The following is a 13065-nucleotide window of genomic DNA, read 5'->3' on the forward strand; positions in this document are numbered from 1 at the left end:
ACAAGACACTTCACTACCTTGTGCTTCAAAGTCCAAATCTATAAAAATCAGTTTTATTCCCCAATAAATACATAAATACACATGCATCTATACAAAATCCTAGTATTCTTAAAAAAATCAAATTAAATCACACATCCCTAGCAAAATATAACATCTCTGAATGTAAATTGCTAGACAAGAGTTAGATGTTATTACCGCAGCTATTGCTCATGCTTTCTTTAAAATTTGTAATTTTTTTCCATCCAGGAATATCATTAGGTATAAAATTATTTTTTCATTCCAAAGTGAAGGCTACCCCCACCTGTGGTGGGTCAAGACTGCAGCTTCACTTTGACCAAGAGATCTCAAAATTTCAAAAATCAGGTCTAATTTCTGGATCCACAGGTGATGATTTTATACCTTTCTACTCCTATACTTTTGCTTTTTTCCTTTTCTCTTATTCGTTTTCTCAAGTTAATTTTAGGATTTTTATTATTGCTTTTCTAACCAAAATTGCTACATTTTAAAATTTGACAAATACCTTATTTTGCCTTAAATGTTCTAAAGTTTGCAAGTAAAAGTTTGATACTGAACCTCCCGAGAATTTTGTTGGTTTTTTTTCCTGCGCGCCATTCAGAGTAAATCAAACAACCTTGCCCTTAACCCACAGAGTGGACTGGGCCACAACAGCTACAGACAAAAAAAACAAATATACAAACTGAAACAAAATCAGCCAAGCCACTCAGAAAAATTCCATTCATTTTTGGTAGGAAATGAGTGGGCTATTATTAACTTTAGTCAACACAACAATCTACAAGACTCAAGTCTGGCGAGAAGTCTATAATGATAAGGATGGACTCAACATTGTCAGGTCCAATGATAAAAGTTTCTACTTCAAAACATTCAAGTGTTTTTTTGCAGACCTAAAGTTCTTTTAGCCTTAAGAAGGGCTCTCATGTAATCTTAAGGGTTACCAGATTTAGAAATAGGATGCATATTGCCATTATGAATTCTGACAACTGAAATATCCACCTGACAGGGAATTCCAAATCAATGTTAATCAATTAACTTGAAATCAAATGTTAAATCAAACAAAGTCATGGCAGTCTCTCAACCCTCCTCTTGGTTCTAGGAGGAGGTAGTGGCTGCTGTAGATTATACTGAAGACAGCAATAGATGACAAAGTCTAACCCTTATAAATCTCTGACTACAATTTTGAAAAAACTCAAGAAAAGAACAAGATTATTTCCTTGCTTTAAAAAATTATATTGAAATTTTGCATGATATTGATGATGTTTATCCTTAAAGGACTAATACACAATTCTGAAAATGATAGGTAAGGCAGTATTACACTTACATCAAGGTTAAGTTTCCTTCATTAGAATTTGTTATTTTCAGTTTCATTTGATGTCTATGGGCAAAAAATCCTTTGCACACTCACCAGTTTCATCAAGATGATGTCTTAAAAAAAAACAGTTGTTGTAGATTTATTGATTGCAGAGTGCCATTACAGCTGTATACAAATCTTCCACCTACCACAAAACTTTCTATTATCAGACACACTTTTGAGTTACCTAGAGCTTTTCCCTGCTTCATCTGTTTGGACTGAAATTTGTCTTGCCAAGTTTTTGCTCAAGGCAGGCCAATTGTCTTGAAAAGTGTAAATGAAAATTATATGGATATTTCTAAGGAAAATATTAGCAAATAAATATATGAGTGAATATGTATGCAGAGAGAGTGAACTATCATCTGTCTAAGTTCTACATCCATTCTGTTGAAAATTCTTGTGTCTTGGAGAAGGTTGGTGCTGTGCTATGGCATGCACTTTTCCTGGGGGTTTTTGCTACCTTCTTACTTCCCTGCTAGCGGAACTGCATGCCAAATCTCCGTCTGATCTGATGAAGTCAGACAATACAGCACACCAAGCAGGGAACCCCTTCTCAGGTGTTCCTTCTGAAAAATATCCATATAAAGGAGATTGATTCAATTTTATTTTTATGTTGGGTATCTCTTGAAATCTCTGACTTGGAAACAAGCTCTGACGCAGATTTTACTTTAAAAAAACATTACTGTGGCATTCAGCATTCCCCATACATCAGAATTAATGTTGCCAAGTGTAATAATTTCTGTCTGACCTAGGTAAGCATATTTGCATGTTTTTAGATTTATCACTTGGTAGTATCCCTTTCTTTAAACATCCTTACATAACTTGTATGATATCTTTTATCGCTTAGCAGACAAACACTTAAACATTTTTATTTCTTATAATTTGTCTTTTAGTGTATAGAGCACAATACTCATGTACTGATGTGAATTAAATATATATATTTTACTCTATCTGAGTGTCCAAACCTACAAATTAATACTCATGTAATGATTTTTAAAAATCACGGACACTCTACAAAATAGTAAAGTCCAAAACAAGATCTTGGAAAAACTTCTAGTCCTTTCAGTGGCAAATTCTCAATCTGCAGCCTACAGATAATGTCTCTATACACCAGCTTACATGACTTAAACTGAGAAACACAGCTCACATTGGGACACAACGAGAAAGACAACATAAATAAAGTCACTGATTTTCAACACAATGGTGTCTGAGTGTTTCATAAATAACAGCATCCATGATATGAGAATACATCTCTATTATCATTTTATACATAGGCAGCTGAAGTAAACAGATTTGGGAACGCGGGGTAAAAGAAGATAAGGAGGCTCACATTAAGGAAAAAAATAAGTGAAATGTTTTATATCAGAGCTCTCATTTGGGATATATGAGAACAGAGATTAATTTCTCTTTTTATTTTGAACAGTTTGAACTAATATTATTCCATGTTGATCTAAGAGGAATTGCTCTCTAGTCTTTCTTGTAGAGATTTCCCCTTTTCATAGGCAAGTTTAGCAGTTATTGAGTCACTGAGAAACAGAAAAACTTGTGTGTGCTCTGGAGCTATTGTCCTACACAGCAATGAGAATGACCTTGGCACAAACTCCCAGTCAGAGACCTTGGCACAACTGAACATTGTTTTCTCATGTCTTTTGTTAATGCTTCTTTATAAAGACCTTTAACTGTTCAAAGCAAATTAACATTGCCTACAGTTGTTCTTGGCAAAGTTCAGTCTACCCCAGATCAGACAGCAGCATCTCACACTGGATATTCGGAGAAGTTCAGAGGTAGTATCTTCATTATGTCTGACGGAAAGGACAGGAAAGTATCTAGTTCTCCAGTTGTCTTCATCACACAACATTTCTTTTCCTAGAGTTTTCTTCTTCATCAGCTATAAAACTTCCTATTAAAAAAAAAAATAAAAATAAAAAAAGCCAGGAGGAAAGATTCAACTTACTTCAATGTATGTCCTTGATCACTGCTTTTCCTGTGGTGCTAAGCAAACACCATGGTAAATTACAGAATTTTGGCATACAAATCAGACATTTTTAGAATTTGAAAAAAACAAAACCTGCTCATCTGAACTTGCAATGCTCAGGATTTTTAAGATTTTTAATTATGAAGATTGAAAAGAATTAACAATGAAAGAAAATTGTATTTACCTACAAGACTGTAGGGTTCTGAAATTTTTTGGCACAGCTATAAAACAAAGCAAAATAAAATGTATGGTTAATGGTTTAAATCACATGTACAGAACCACAGGTTCAAAAATTTTGCAGTATTTTTAAATCACAAGGCATAAGCTATTTTCCTTTTCTTAGTATTCTGCATCTTTCAAATATATGCTTCATTTCTTAGTCATCTGGCCCTGTCCCATGTTGGAATTGCTCCCTGCTGTTAATTAGAGGTGACTATGATTTGATTAATCTCAAACATGTGTTATATATGCACACTATGGAAAACTGTATTCTACATTTTCTACTTTAAACATTTTTGAATGTAATGGAAAAAAGCCAAACATTTTTTAAGGACCTAATCTTATCTTAATGAACAATATGGATATGATCAAAATAAGACATTCTAATCCATTTAAAGTGTTAAAAGTTCACAGAAATATGCACTAATCATCTGGAGTATTTATCAATGTAATACAAACAAGGTTTCAAATGCAAGCCACCTAAGCATCACTGCTATCTTTAAATATGAAGTTCTATCCTTTTAGACAAAGGTTTGTCACAGTTTGACAATGTGCTTTACCTGACCCCACATTGTTGGTATGTTTCCCATGTAGATATTTTTTGAAGACGTTACCCATATTTTTTTATACCTCAAGATCTTAGCAGTCAAGGATGACTATAACATTGACTTATGATTTTATATAGCTCTTGGTCTTGAAAGGTCTTTAGTGACTAGACTATAAATGTAAGATTTTTTTTTAGGACAGAATTATTCATATATTTAAATTACATTTTGGGGTTAGTAATTATACAGTTATAAAAGAAAAATTCACTATATAAGGAAGGCTAAACATATGATTAAATATTGTCTTGGTTTATAAACATCTATAAAGACCATTACTAAACAGGAAGTTTTGAATTCTTTATGTCACATTAATATAAGTGCTTATGCATTTTTGTGCAAATAAAAGTACTGTAAGTATTAACAAAAGTTCACTAAAAGACTCCTTCCAGCTACTCAAAAGACATTCTTTTTTAAGTTAAGTATAATAATTTTGATTTTTAAAAATTACAATTAGTTAATTTGCTGGTTCTAATTTATTTTTTTTTAATGTAGAACTCCATTGTTATTAATATACAGCCTCCAGTGGTAAGTGAAATATAATTCCAATTAATTTTTCCTACAGTTGTATACAAATCAATAACCATAAGAATCCCGAAGGAAAAGCATGTTATATGGCCCTCCAAGTTCCTAATGAATGCAAATAAGCTGACCTTTCTTTGACAACTGTGAATATGGTTTTTCACAATTTTACCACTGAAATTGCTATAATCAGCAATTCATACAGTAAAAATGGAGCCAATACTAGTTGTAAATAATTATACATTACAAGAGGGTGTATGGTACATTAACCATAGCAAACAAACTTCATGATTTTAGGAATCAGTTAGTCTAACATATTTTGTCAAAAAGGATCTTGAAAGAGAACACAAATACCCACTTTACTTTTTTCTTTTTTAATATATTTTCTATATCCTTGAAACACCCTAGTTTTAGTGTTCCATTTTTATTGTTTTAAAATGTAAATACCAGCACACCTTGAATTATTAATTTCTAAAAATAACACCATTTTTATAGGTACAATAATGAACCTGAAAGTAAAGGAAGATTACAGTCAAAAATAAAGGAAAAAGAAGAATTCATCATTTTAAAGGGGTAATATATCCATGAAAATGCAGTGCTTCTCATACAATGATATAATAAAACAGTGAATGAAAACAATGTATTTGAAACAATGAGCTACTGTAGTACTTCCACCTCTAGTATTTCTTTCTCACAAATACTCTTTGAATAGTGCTGGAAAAAATTAATATATAAATGAAAGCTATGGCATTTTTTTAACACCTGTTTTAAAATGAAAAGTCTATACAAGTTTAAGAAAAACTGAAATTTGAAGCACTTTCATTACAGCATTGTATTTTCTACAGAAAATTTAAAATGTCTGCAAAAATTCTCTTTCAAATAGATGTGAAGAAATAGCACTTATATTAAACATGTTAATTGCAGGTACATGTTGATCTTCAAAGAACCCAAAAAGATCAAAAAAGAGAAAAAACAAAATATTTGGGTTCATGATTCCTGTGCAGCAAAAATTTGAAATGCATATGGCTGGAAAGTAGAAGCCTCAACTGAACACTATATTAATTAAGAGGATTAAAATTCCCCTTGTTTTGAAGACAGGGGTTACTAAATGCTTAGAACTAATTTCATTAAAGTCATTAGTTCTTTTTGTCCTATTTTTATGTTTTTCAGTAAGCAAATTTCTGATTTAATAAGCTTTGAATGCATGAAGATCATAACAGGATATCAATTAATAGTATGTTCATATAATATATGTGATATTTTAAAAGAACGGATCTTTCTTGATGACATTTCCTCAGGATCTCTGCTCTCACACTTGTAATTCTTTCATGTTCAGAATGAATCCCTGCTACCTCTCACTCAATATTGATCTTCAAGGCATTTCTTCCAATCCTCTCCCCAGTGTGGTCACTGAACAGTATAAAAGTTCAATAGGAAGATCAGCTGCTCATCCACTTTTTGCTAAAGCAATTTGTATTATGGATTTATTTTACCAGTCTACAGTGGCAGTTGCTGTTTTTACTATTTAAATGCTTTGATTATCTGACCTTGCTTACTTTATCTTTTTAAGTGCTGTGCATGGGCTTTAAAGTTGATCAATAAGTGGGGATTCCTCCACCACATTATGTTGAAATCAATCCTGATTCAGACTATTTGTATTTCACTCTTATGAGTCCATCTGTCTTTCTTAATTTTATATTCTCTTTTCTTAAATAATTTTGTCTGCCTCTGCAAATACTTACTGTCAGGTAGATTTCCATTGCAATCAATTCAGCTTTTCTCAGTCATAACTACAGTGTCTGGGAAGACACATATGTATAGGATCATATCTTATACTTGAACAGATAATGATTTTGTTGGGTTTTTTTTTAATATTTGTGTAATAGATAATGTCAAAGTTAATAAACACAAATTTTTCTTTACTTAATGTCTTATTTACTTTTTCCAGTAATAGTTAGAAATTAAAAATCAAACTAAATGGCACAAGCTGATTAAAATATTTCAGATTAGCAATATCTCTTAGAGAAAAGGATAAAGTAATGGAGTCAAGAAGCCTTCAGCTATGTCACAATAAACCTTAGAATTCTGTGATTAAAATTGGGAACTAGAATTAGTCCTGAATTTGTACAGTGTAAAAAAATGCTCTAAGAAACATTTTGTTATATTTTGCATCTAATTTATTTAATAAACATTTAAAACGTTTCAAATTTTTTACCTCTTAAAAGTTTTAAAATTTACCTTGCCTAATTCATAATGAAAAGGTTACCAAAACTGTAAGAAGCCTTAGAATGCATATGTCAAAATAGAAAAGGAGAAAGAAACTAAATAAGAAATCTAGAAATTCAGTTAACATGCTATGCACGGAGTCCTAAGCATTTAGGGGATAATCTACCTAGAACATATAAAATTTACTGAAATACTAGTTTGATCTTATTTAATATCTCCACAAAGATTCAGAAGAGGGAATACCATTTCCCTGTTCTTTGACTAAATCACACACACAAACACTAATTTGGATTTCCAATAAATTAATCTAAATTAAAATATAGTCAGACATTTCAGTGATTTCCTGTAATCCTTACTTCATAATTCAATATTTTTATAATAAAACATCACAACTACAAAACAAAATAAAAAGTGATCCTTAAAGCAGTTTTCATCTTCAATCTTGCAAGCTTGGGAACAGCTTTTCGTATGTTTATAGGGTAATTGGCTTCACAAAACTGTGAAACTGTGATTTGCATTCACATATGTTTGAAAGATTGGGGCCTAGGATGCCATTAAAATCTGATACTGTTATTAATTAGTTTGTTAAATAATACATTAATTTCACATGCATAGGAAGAAGCTTACCTGTTTCTTCAAATTTTTTAGTTCTTCACCTGACTGAGTTTATCTCTACTTATGCCAGGACTAGTAGACACTGACGTCTTGAGAAAGTTGCTACTTATCCTCTTTATTTGATGTTGTTATTCTTACCTTTAAGTCCTCCACACTTTTCCTGATTCTTTTATACAAAATAGGAATTATTCAGTCATAAGTTTGACAATGGTAAACAAAGTGAACCCTTTGCTATGGGTGGGAGAGCTTCTGCCTCAGTTGTAGCTCCATATGGTGCACACCACCAGGTCTCTGATGAGAGGGGAAGGACAAAAGGAAACATGACCACGAATATCTTAAGCATTGTTATAATTAGAAGTTGTTAATAGCAACACAGCATAGAAAAAGTAGTGGGATGACAGAGGTTTAAATCATATTAAGACCAGTGATGGGGTGGTGAATATTTAGCCTACAAGGCACTATTAAACTTATGTTCATGGTTTATATGAAAGTAAGTGCATAAAGTAACTAATAATAAACAGCCACTGAATGAATAGAAGTGCATGAAGATTTCACTGGCAATTTTCTAAGTGCATGAAAGAGAAATGGCTTAGGAATCTAATGTACAAGCTAACCCATTCTAAAGAAACCAGAAAATATGCAACAGTCCTTTTCACAATGGCATAATGACATTTTTGTTCTTTTCTGGAAATTTATAGTACCAGAAATGAAAAAAAGTGGTTTTGGGGATTTGTTTGTATAAGAATTCAGTACATCTACAGATATTTTTTAAATTATTAGTAACTGTACTGAAATCTGGTCCTCTCAGTAATCTTATAAGCAATTTTAGTTAATTCAAAATGTCATTCCTGAAAATTAATCAGATTTTAGTGATAATTCCTTTCAGATTTTCAAGTGAACATTTTTTATTCTCCTTTTAAAATTTCACTAAGTAATAGAAGCATCTATTTCATTATGGTTTTCCTTTCAAGCATTTATGGAATTTGTGGATAAAAAGGAGGGTTGTTTTTGCCACAATCTTACACATTTAAAAAATAAGAATGAAAATGCAAAGGAGAAATAGAATTACTAGAAGATGTTACAAATAGCATCTAATGGGGGGTTAGAGAGGATGTGCAACTTGTTCAATACTTGCTAACATCACTTGTGAAGATTTTTCATTTTACTGTGACAGCAGAGGGGAAATTTAAAAGAATTCACCACACCGAATATTATGCATTTCTGCAGACCACAGCTTAAAAAAGACAAGTCTGTACTGTTTCTCTCAGGTGGGTAAATGTTAAGAGAGAAGAATCCAAGTTTCATGATGCAGCAGCACAAAGCTGGGAAGTGAAAATTATGTTGCAGCAGAGTCCTGAAAATATGACTGTAAAAGTTAATCAATAAAATGTCTATTCCTGTCTATTCACTAGAGGCCCCAGCTGCATAGCTTCACACAATCGATACTACAAATTATTACGATTTCCAGGTTCCCACTGGACATTCCGAACAAATCTTTCAGGTGTAACAGGCTTATACCGAGGCAAATAGGGTGGAGGGCTGGGGAGTGGGACTGGGGTTGTGTTTCCTTAGGTTTATTTCATCCAGGGTAAGTATACAACAAACAAAGCCTGTGGCTTCTAAAAACTTTCATTTGTTTCCCTATGAAATAAGTGTATTTGGGGCACCCTGTGAAATCAGTTTCTACTCCGTTTTAAAATTGAATATTTTTATTCTTGCTAATTGACTATATGAACTAATAAATTAATATAAGGGATGTTAATTGTTTTTAAATCCTAGTCAACCATTTCCTTTCTTCCCCACTTCCATGAAAAATAACTTACAATGAGGACTTTACAACAATGAAATAAAAGCATGCAGAAATTAACCTTTCCCCTCAAAGGCCTCACAACAGCTATAGCAGAATCTCAGGACTCAGTGTAGTTTTAAGTCACCAATTTATGCTGTGCTGTATTTTTCTTTGTATGATCCTGTGCTCTCGCCTTGATACCAGCTGCATTTGTCAGATTCACTAAGGAGGAAGGTAGGAAAAATCCAGGACTGTATGACTTTGAATAAGTCAGCACCAAAGGGATGTTACTTTATGACACATGCAGTACCCTTCCTAGTGACTAAATATAACCCTTGTGACATTCCCTGTCCCAAAAGACTCAGGGGACAGAGATGCATTGTTCTTTCTGTCTCTCAAGGAACAGAGCAGATACTGGCTGGCACAGAATTACTGTTTTCAGGTACACAGTATCTTGTTCTAAAGGGGAATTTCAATATTTAAATGACTTAGTTGTTAATTTCTTAGATTTATCAGTTCCACTTTATTAAACATATTGTTTTGAGTTTGCAGTTTTAATTTTCCAGATTCAACAAATAGTTTGGTTACTGTGATCCTGCTGCAATGAGGAAGAATACTTTTAAAAGCAATGGTTTCAAAAATTAAATTCAAAATTTTACATAAGGTTGAAATAAAAAAATAATTTTGATAATCTATAGAGATAAGAAAAGGTTCCCCTTACTCAAAGTTTATTATGCACATGTGCTGAAGTAACAAACTTCCAAAGTCACTGAACAAGTGTAAAAAACAGAACAGAAAAAGGTCACTTAGTTAATAATTTTTGCATGTGAAGAGATTCATTCATGTTTTATTTGTTAATGTAAAGTATAAAATAAATCTATTAAAAAGTCCTTCTGAAAAATCTTTTAATGATTATCATTTGGCCTTCTATTTCAACCTTAGTGAAACTCATTTCAGTGAACTTTTGCAAAATTCCTGCTCTCTCAAAAGCTATATTTCATGACACAATCAATCAGTTACAGCTGGGAGTTTCAATTCCACCTCCCCCCTCCTTCCCCCCCATCTCACACTAAGTTACCACAATCAGTAGTCCTAGAAGTTTGTATCCTTTTTATTTGCAAAGAGCTATCTACAAGATTAGGCGTAACATGGCATTTTGTAAACTGAGGAATAACTTCAAATAGTTAAGAAAACCCACTATGGCAAAAGATTCAAGCTGTTAGGAAAGTAAATCAGTGACAGTGTTTTCCCTAGAGAAGTACTAGTAATGTCTTTAGAGACATAACTACAGGTTGAAAACCACCAAGCTATTTTATTTAAAGAAATGAAGACACATTACTGAAGACAATGTTTCTTCCACAAAGATTTTCCCAGTCTTCAGCATAAATATTAACTTAAAACATTTGAGCTGAAGAATGGATGAAGTTCCAGTCTAAAAGTCATTTACACTGAGAGTATATAATATTTTGCTTTAGATGTGTGATGTTTGTTACATCTGAATTTAGCAAGTCTTCCTCAGGGAACATTTGCTGAGGTAATATTTGATGCTTGCCACAAATCTGAGATAAAACATTTAGCTCTCTATGTTCAATCAACTTCCAAATGAACAGATTTTCTTTTTGCAGCCAAATTATCTTGTGTAAAATGTTGATCATGCTCTATGATGTTATGAAACAGCTTGAAATTCAGTCTGTATATACAGGGATTTCTTAATGCAACATAACTTTAATAAGAATGACTGCTTGAAAAAAGCATCAACTGAAGTGAATAATTTTTAGCATAGTCTAAATCACAAGAACTCTAATGAGTCACTTTGTGGCTTAATATAAAATATAGTTAATATTAAGCTAAACTATTAAATATAATTTTGAACAATTACTTTTTGATTAAATCCTTAGAGTTAGTCTTCAATCTAATAGATACTTAATTTGGCTGATTAGACCAAGTCACTTTTTTCTGTGTAAACTCTTCTAAAGTATACAGTTTGCTTTTTTTGGTTTATGTTAACAACTTCATGTATGCCTTGCTATTGTGACTAAAAGTTCAAACACTGAATTTTCTTTAATTTGGTAGCCTCTTGCTTAGAGGCAGCTTCTCTAACAAAAAAAGAAAGACAATAAGACCCATATGTAACCTTTGGTCTCTAAAAAGAGGAAGATGAGAATACCATTAACAGATAGGTAATAAACAACTACACATACTCTTCTATTTCAACACTACAGAATATTAATTTTAGAAATAAACCAGACTCCTAAAAATACTATTTCTCAACACGCAATTTTTTAAGTGCAGGACAGATTTTAAAACATACATTAATCTATCATTTAAATGTAATAGTTTATTCAGTAGAGTTACAGAACACATTTACACTGCTTCTTACCTGAGAGAAACAATTAATACAGTACATTTTAAAAGGATTTACTGCTGACTTTAATTTCTTTTGTTTCTCAAATACCAAAAAAAGAAGTAACTCACTTGTAATCACTAATTTCTTCTTCAGAAGTTAGAGTATGTTTTCTCAGGGTCTTCAGCTCTCCGTCTGTGATTTTCTACTGTTCTGTTCTTGGCGAACTGTTTCTGCTATTTGCTCACTTAGCTGCTCTTGAGTTGCTTTCAAGCTGGATTCCATTAGAAGAAGTTTTTCATCTTGACTGGCAAGTTCTTGGGCTCTAAGTTTAAAAAAAAAAGCAAAAAAAAAAAAAGAGCAAGCTTTATGTTTTAAGCTCAAGCAGAGTGATATTTTTGTTTCAAATGCAATGCAGTGCAACCCTCTGTAAGAGCTGGGCAAATACTATTTTCAGGAGAAGAGAATCAGTCCGTTCACAAATCTTGAGAGGAAAATAAATTATAAATGTATTAATAGCTGGGTTAAGTCTCTTTCATTGTATTACAGAAAACTCAAATAAAGAAACTTGGATTCAATATTCTGAAAACATTTGAACTGCTACCAGAGATTACTGTATACATGCACATCCAGTATTTCATTCCTTCTAAAGCAAACACCTATTACCTCTGTATTTTGCAGCATAAGTCAATCTAGAATTCAAAATCACAGTTTTTAAAATAAAGCAGCTTTTATACCATTTAACAATAGTAACATGTACAATTTAAGCTTGAAGTCTTCAATTTCATTATATTTTTTCATGAATTACAGAGCACATGCATAGTAAAAACCCGTTCTTTTCCAAGGTCATCCAATAGATGGCAATCTTTCCTTAGACCAAAAGAAACCATAGCCGAGCACCGCCAGCTCTCAGAAAAATAAGTGATTTAAGACAAAGACATTTTTCCTTTGTTCTTTGTTGACCATTTTCCTAAAAGATATATGTACATAGGCTTAAATTTAAATATTTAGCCCTTAGTATGTGCACAGATATGTTTGTGTTAGTGTGCAGGAGTATGTATTCCTGCACAGACACAAATACACACACATGTATTTGTTTTTATGCTCTTACATAAATGTATGGCTTTAGATGTATAGGCACATGTAGTTAACATGTCTAGGATATCGTGGAATAAAGCTAAGCATTAAAACTAGTTTCACAACAAGCATTTTATAGCACTCAATTCCTTTACTATGCAGTATTCAAATTATTTTGAAATTTGACACCAGAAAAATATAAGAAATTAAGAATCTTTTAGTGGTAGCAGTTCAATAAGTATAACAGAGGTATTTTTATGTGATCATGAATTAAAACCCCTGTTTTTAATGTAATATTAAAGAGTGAAAATACACCAGACTTCAATGAAG

General features: G+C 32.2%; 1 long non-coding RNA gene across 1 annotated transcript; it reads right to left on the minus strand.

Moving 5' to 3' along the window:
• Positions 1-699: 699 nt before the first annotated feature.
• Positions 700-12181, minus strand: LOC111924625 (uncharacterized). The gene is made up of 3 exons (XR_002861751.2): positions 11790-12181; positions 3526-3562; positions 700-3266 (listed from the first exon to the last, which is right to left on the minus strand). It is a non-coding gene; the product is annotated as an uncharacterized LOC111924625 (long non-coding RNA).
• Between the last annotated feature and the right edge of the window lie 884 nt (positions 12182-13065).

This window comes from Cyanistes caeruleus, chromosome 1 (genome assembly GCF_971803275.1).
Source record: "Cyanistes caeruleus chromosome 1, bCyaCae1.hap1.1, whole genome shotgun sequence".
In the NCBI taxonomy this organism is placed as follows: Eukaryota; Metazoa; Chordata; class Aves; order Passeriformes; family Paridae; genus Cyanistes; species Cyanistes caeruleus.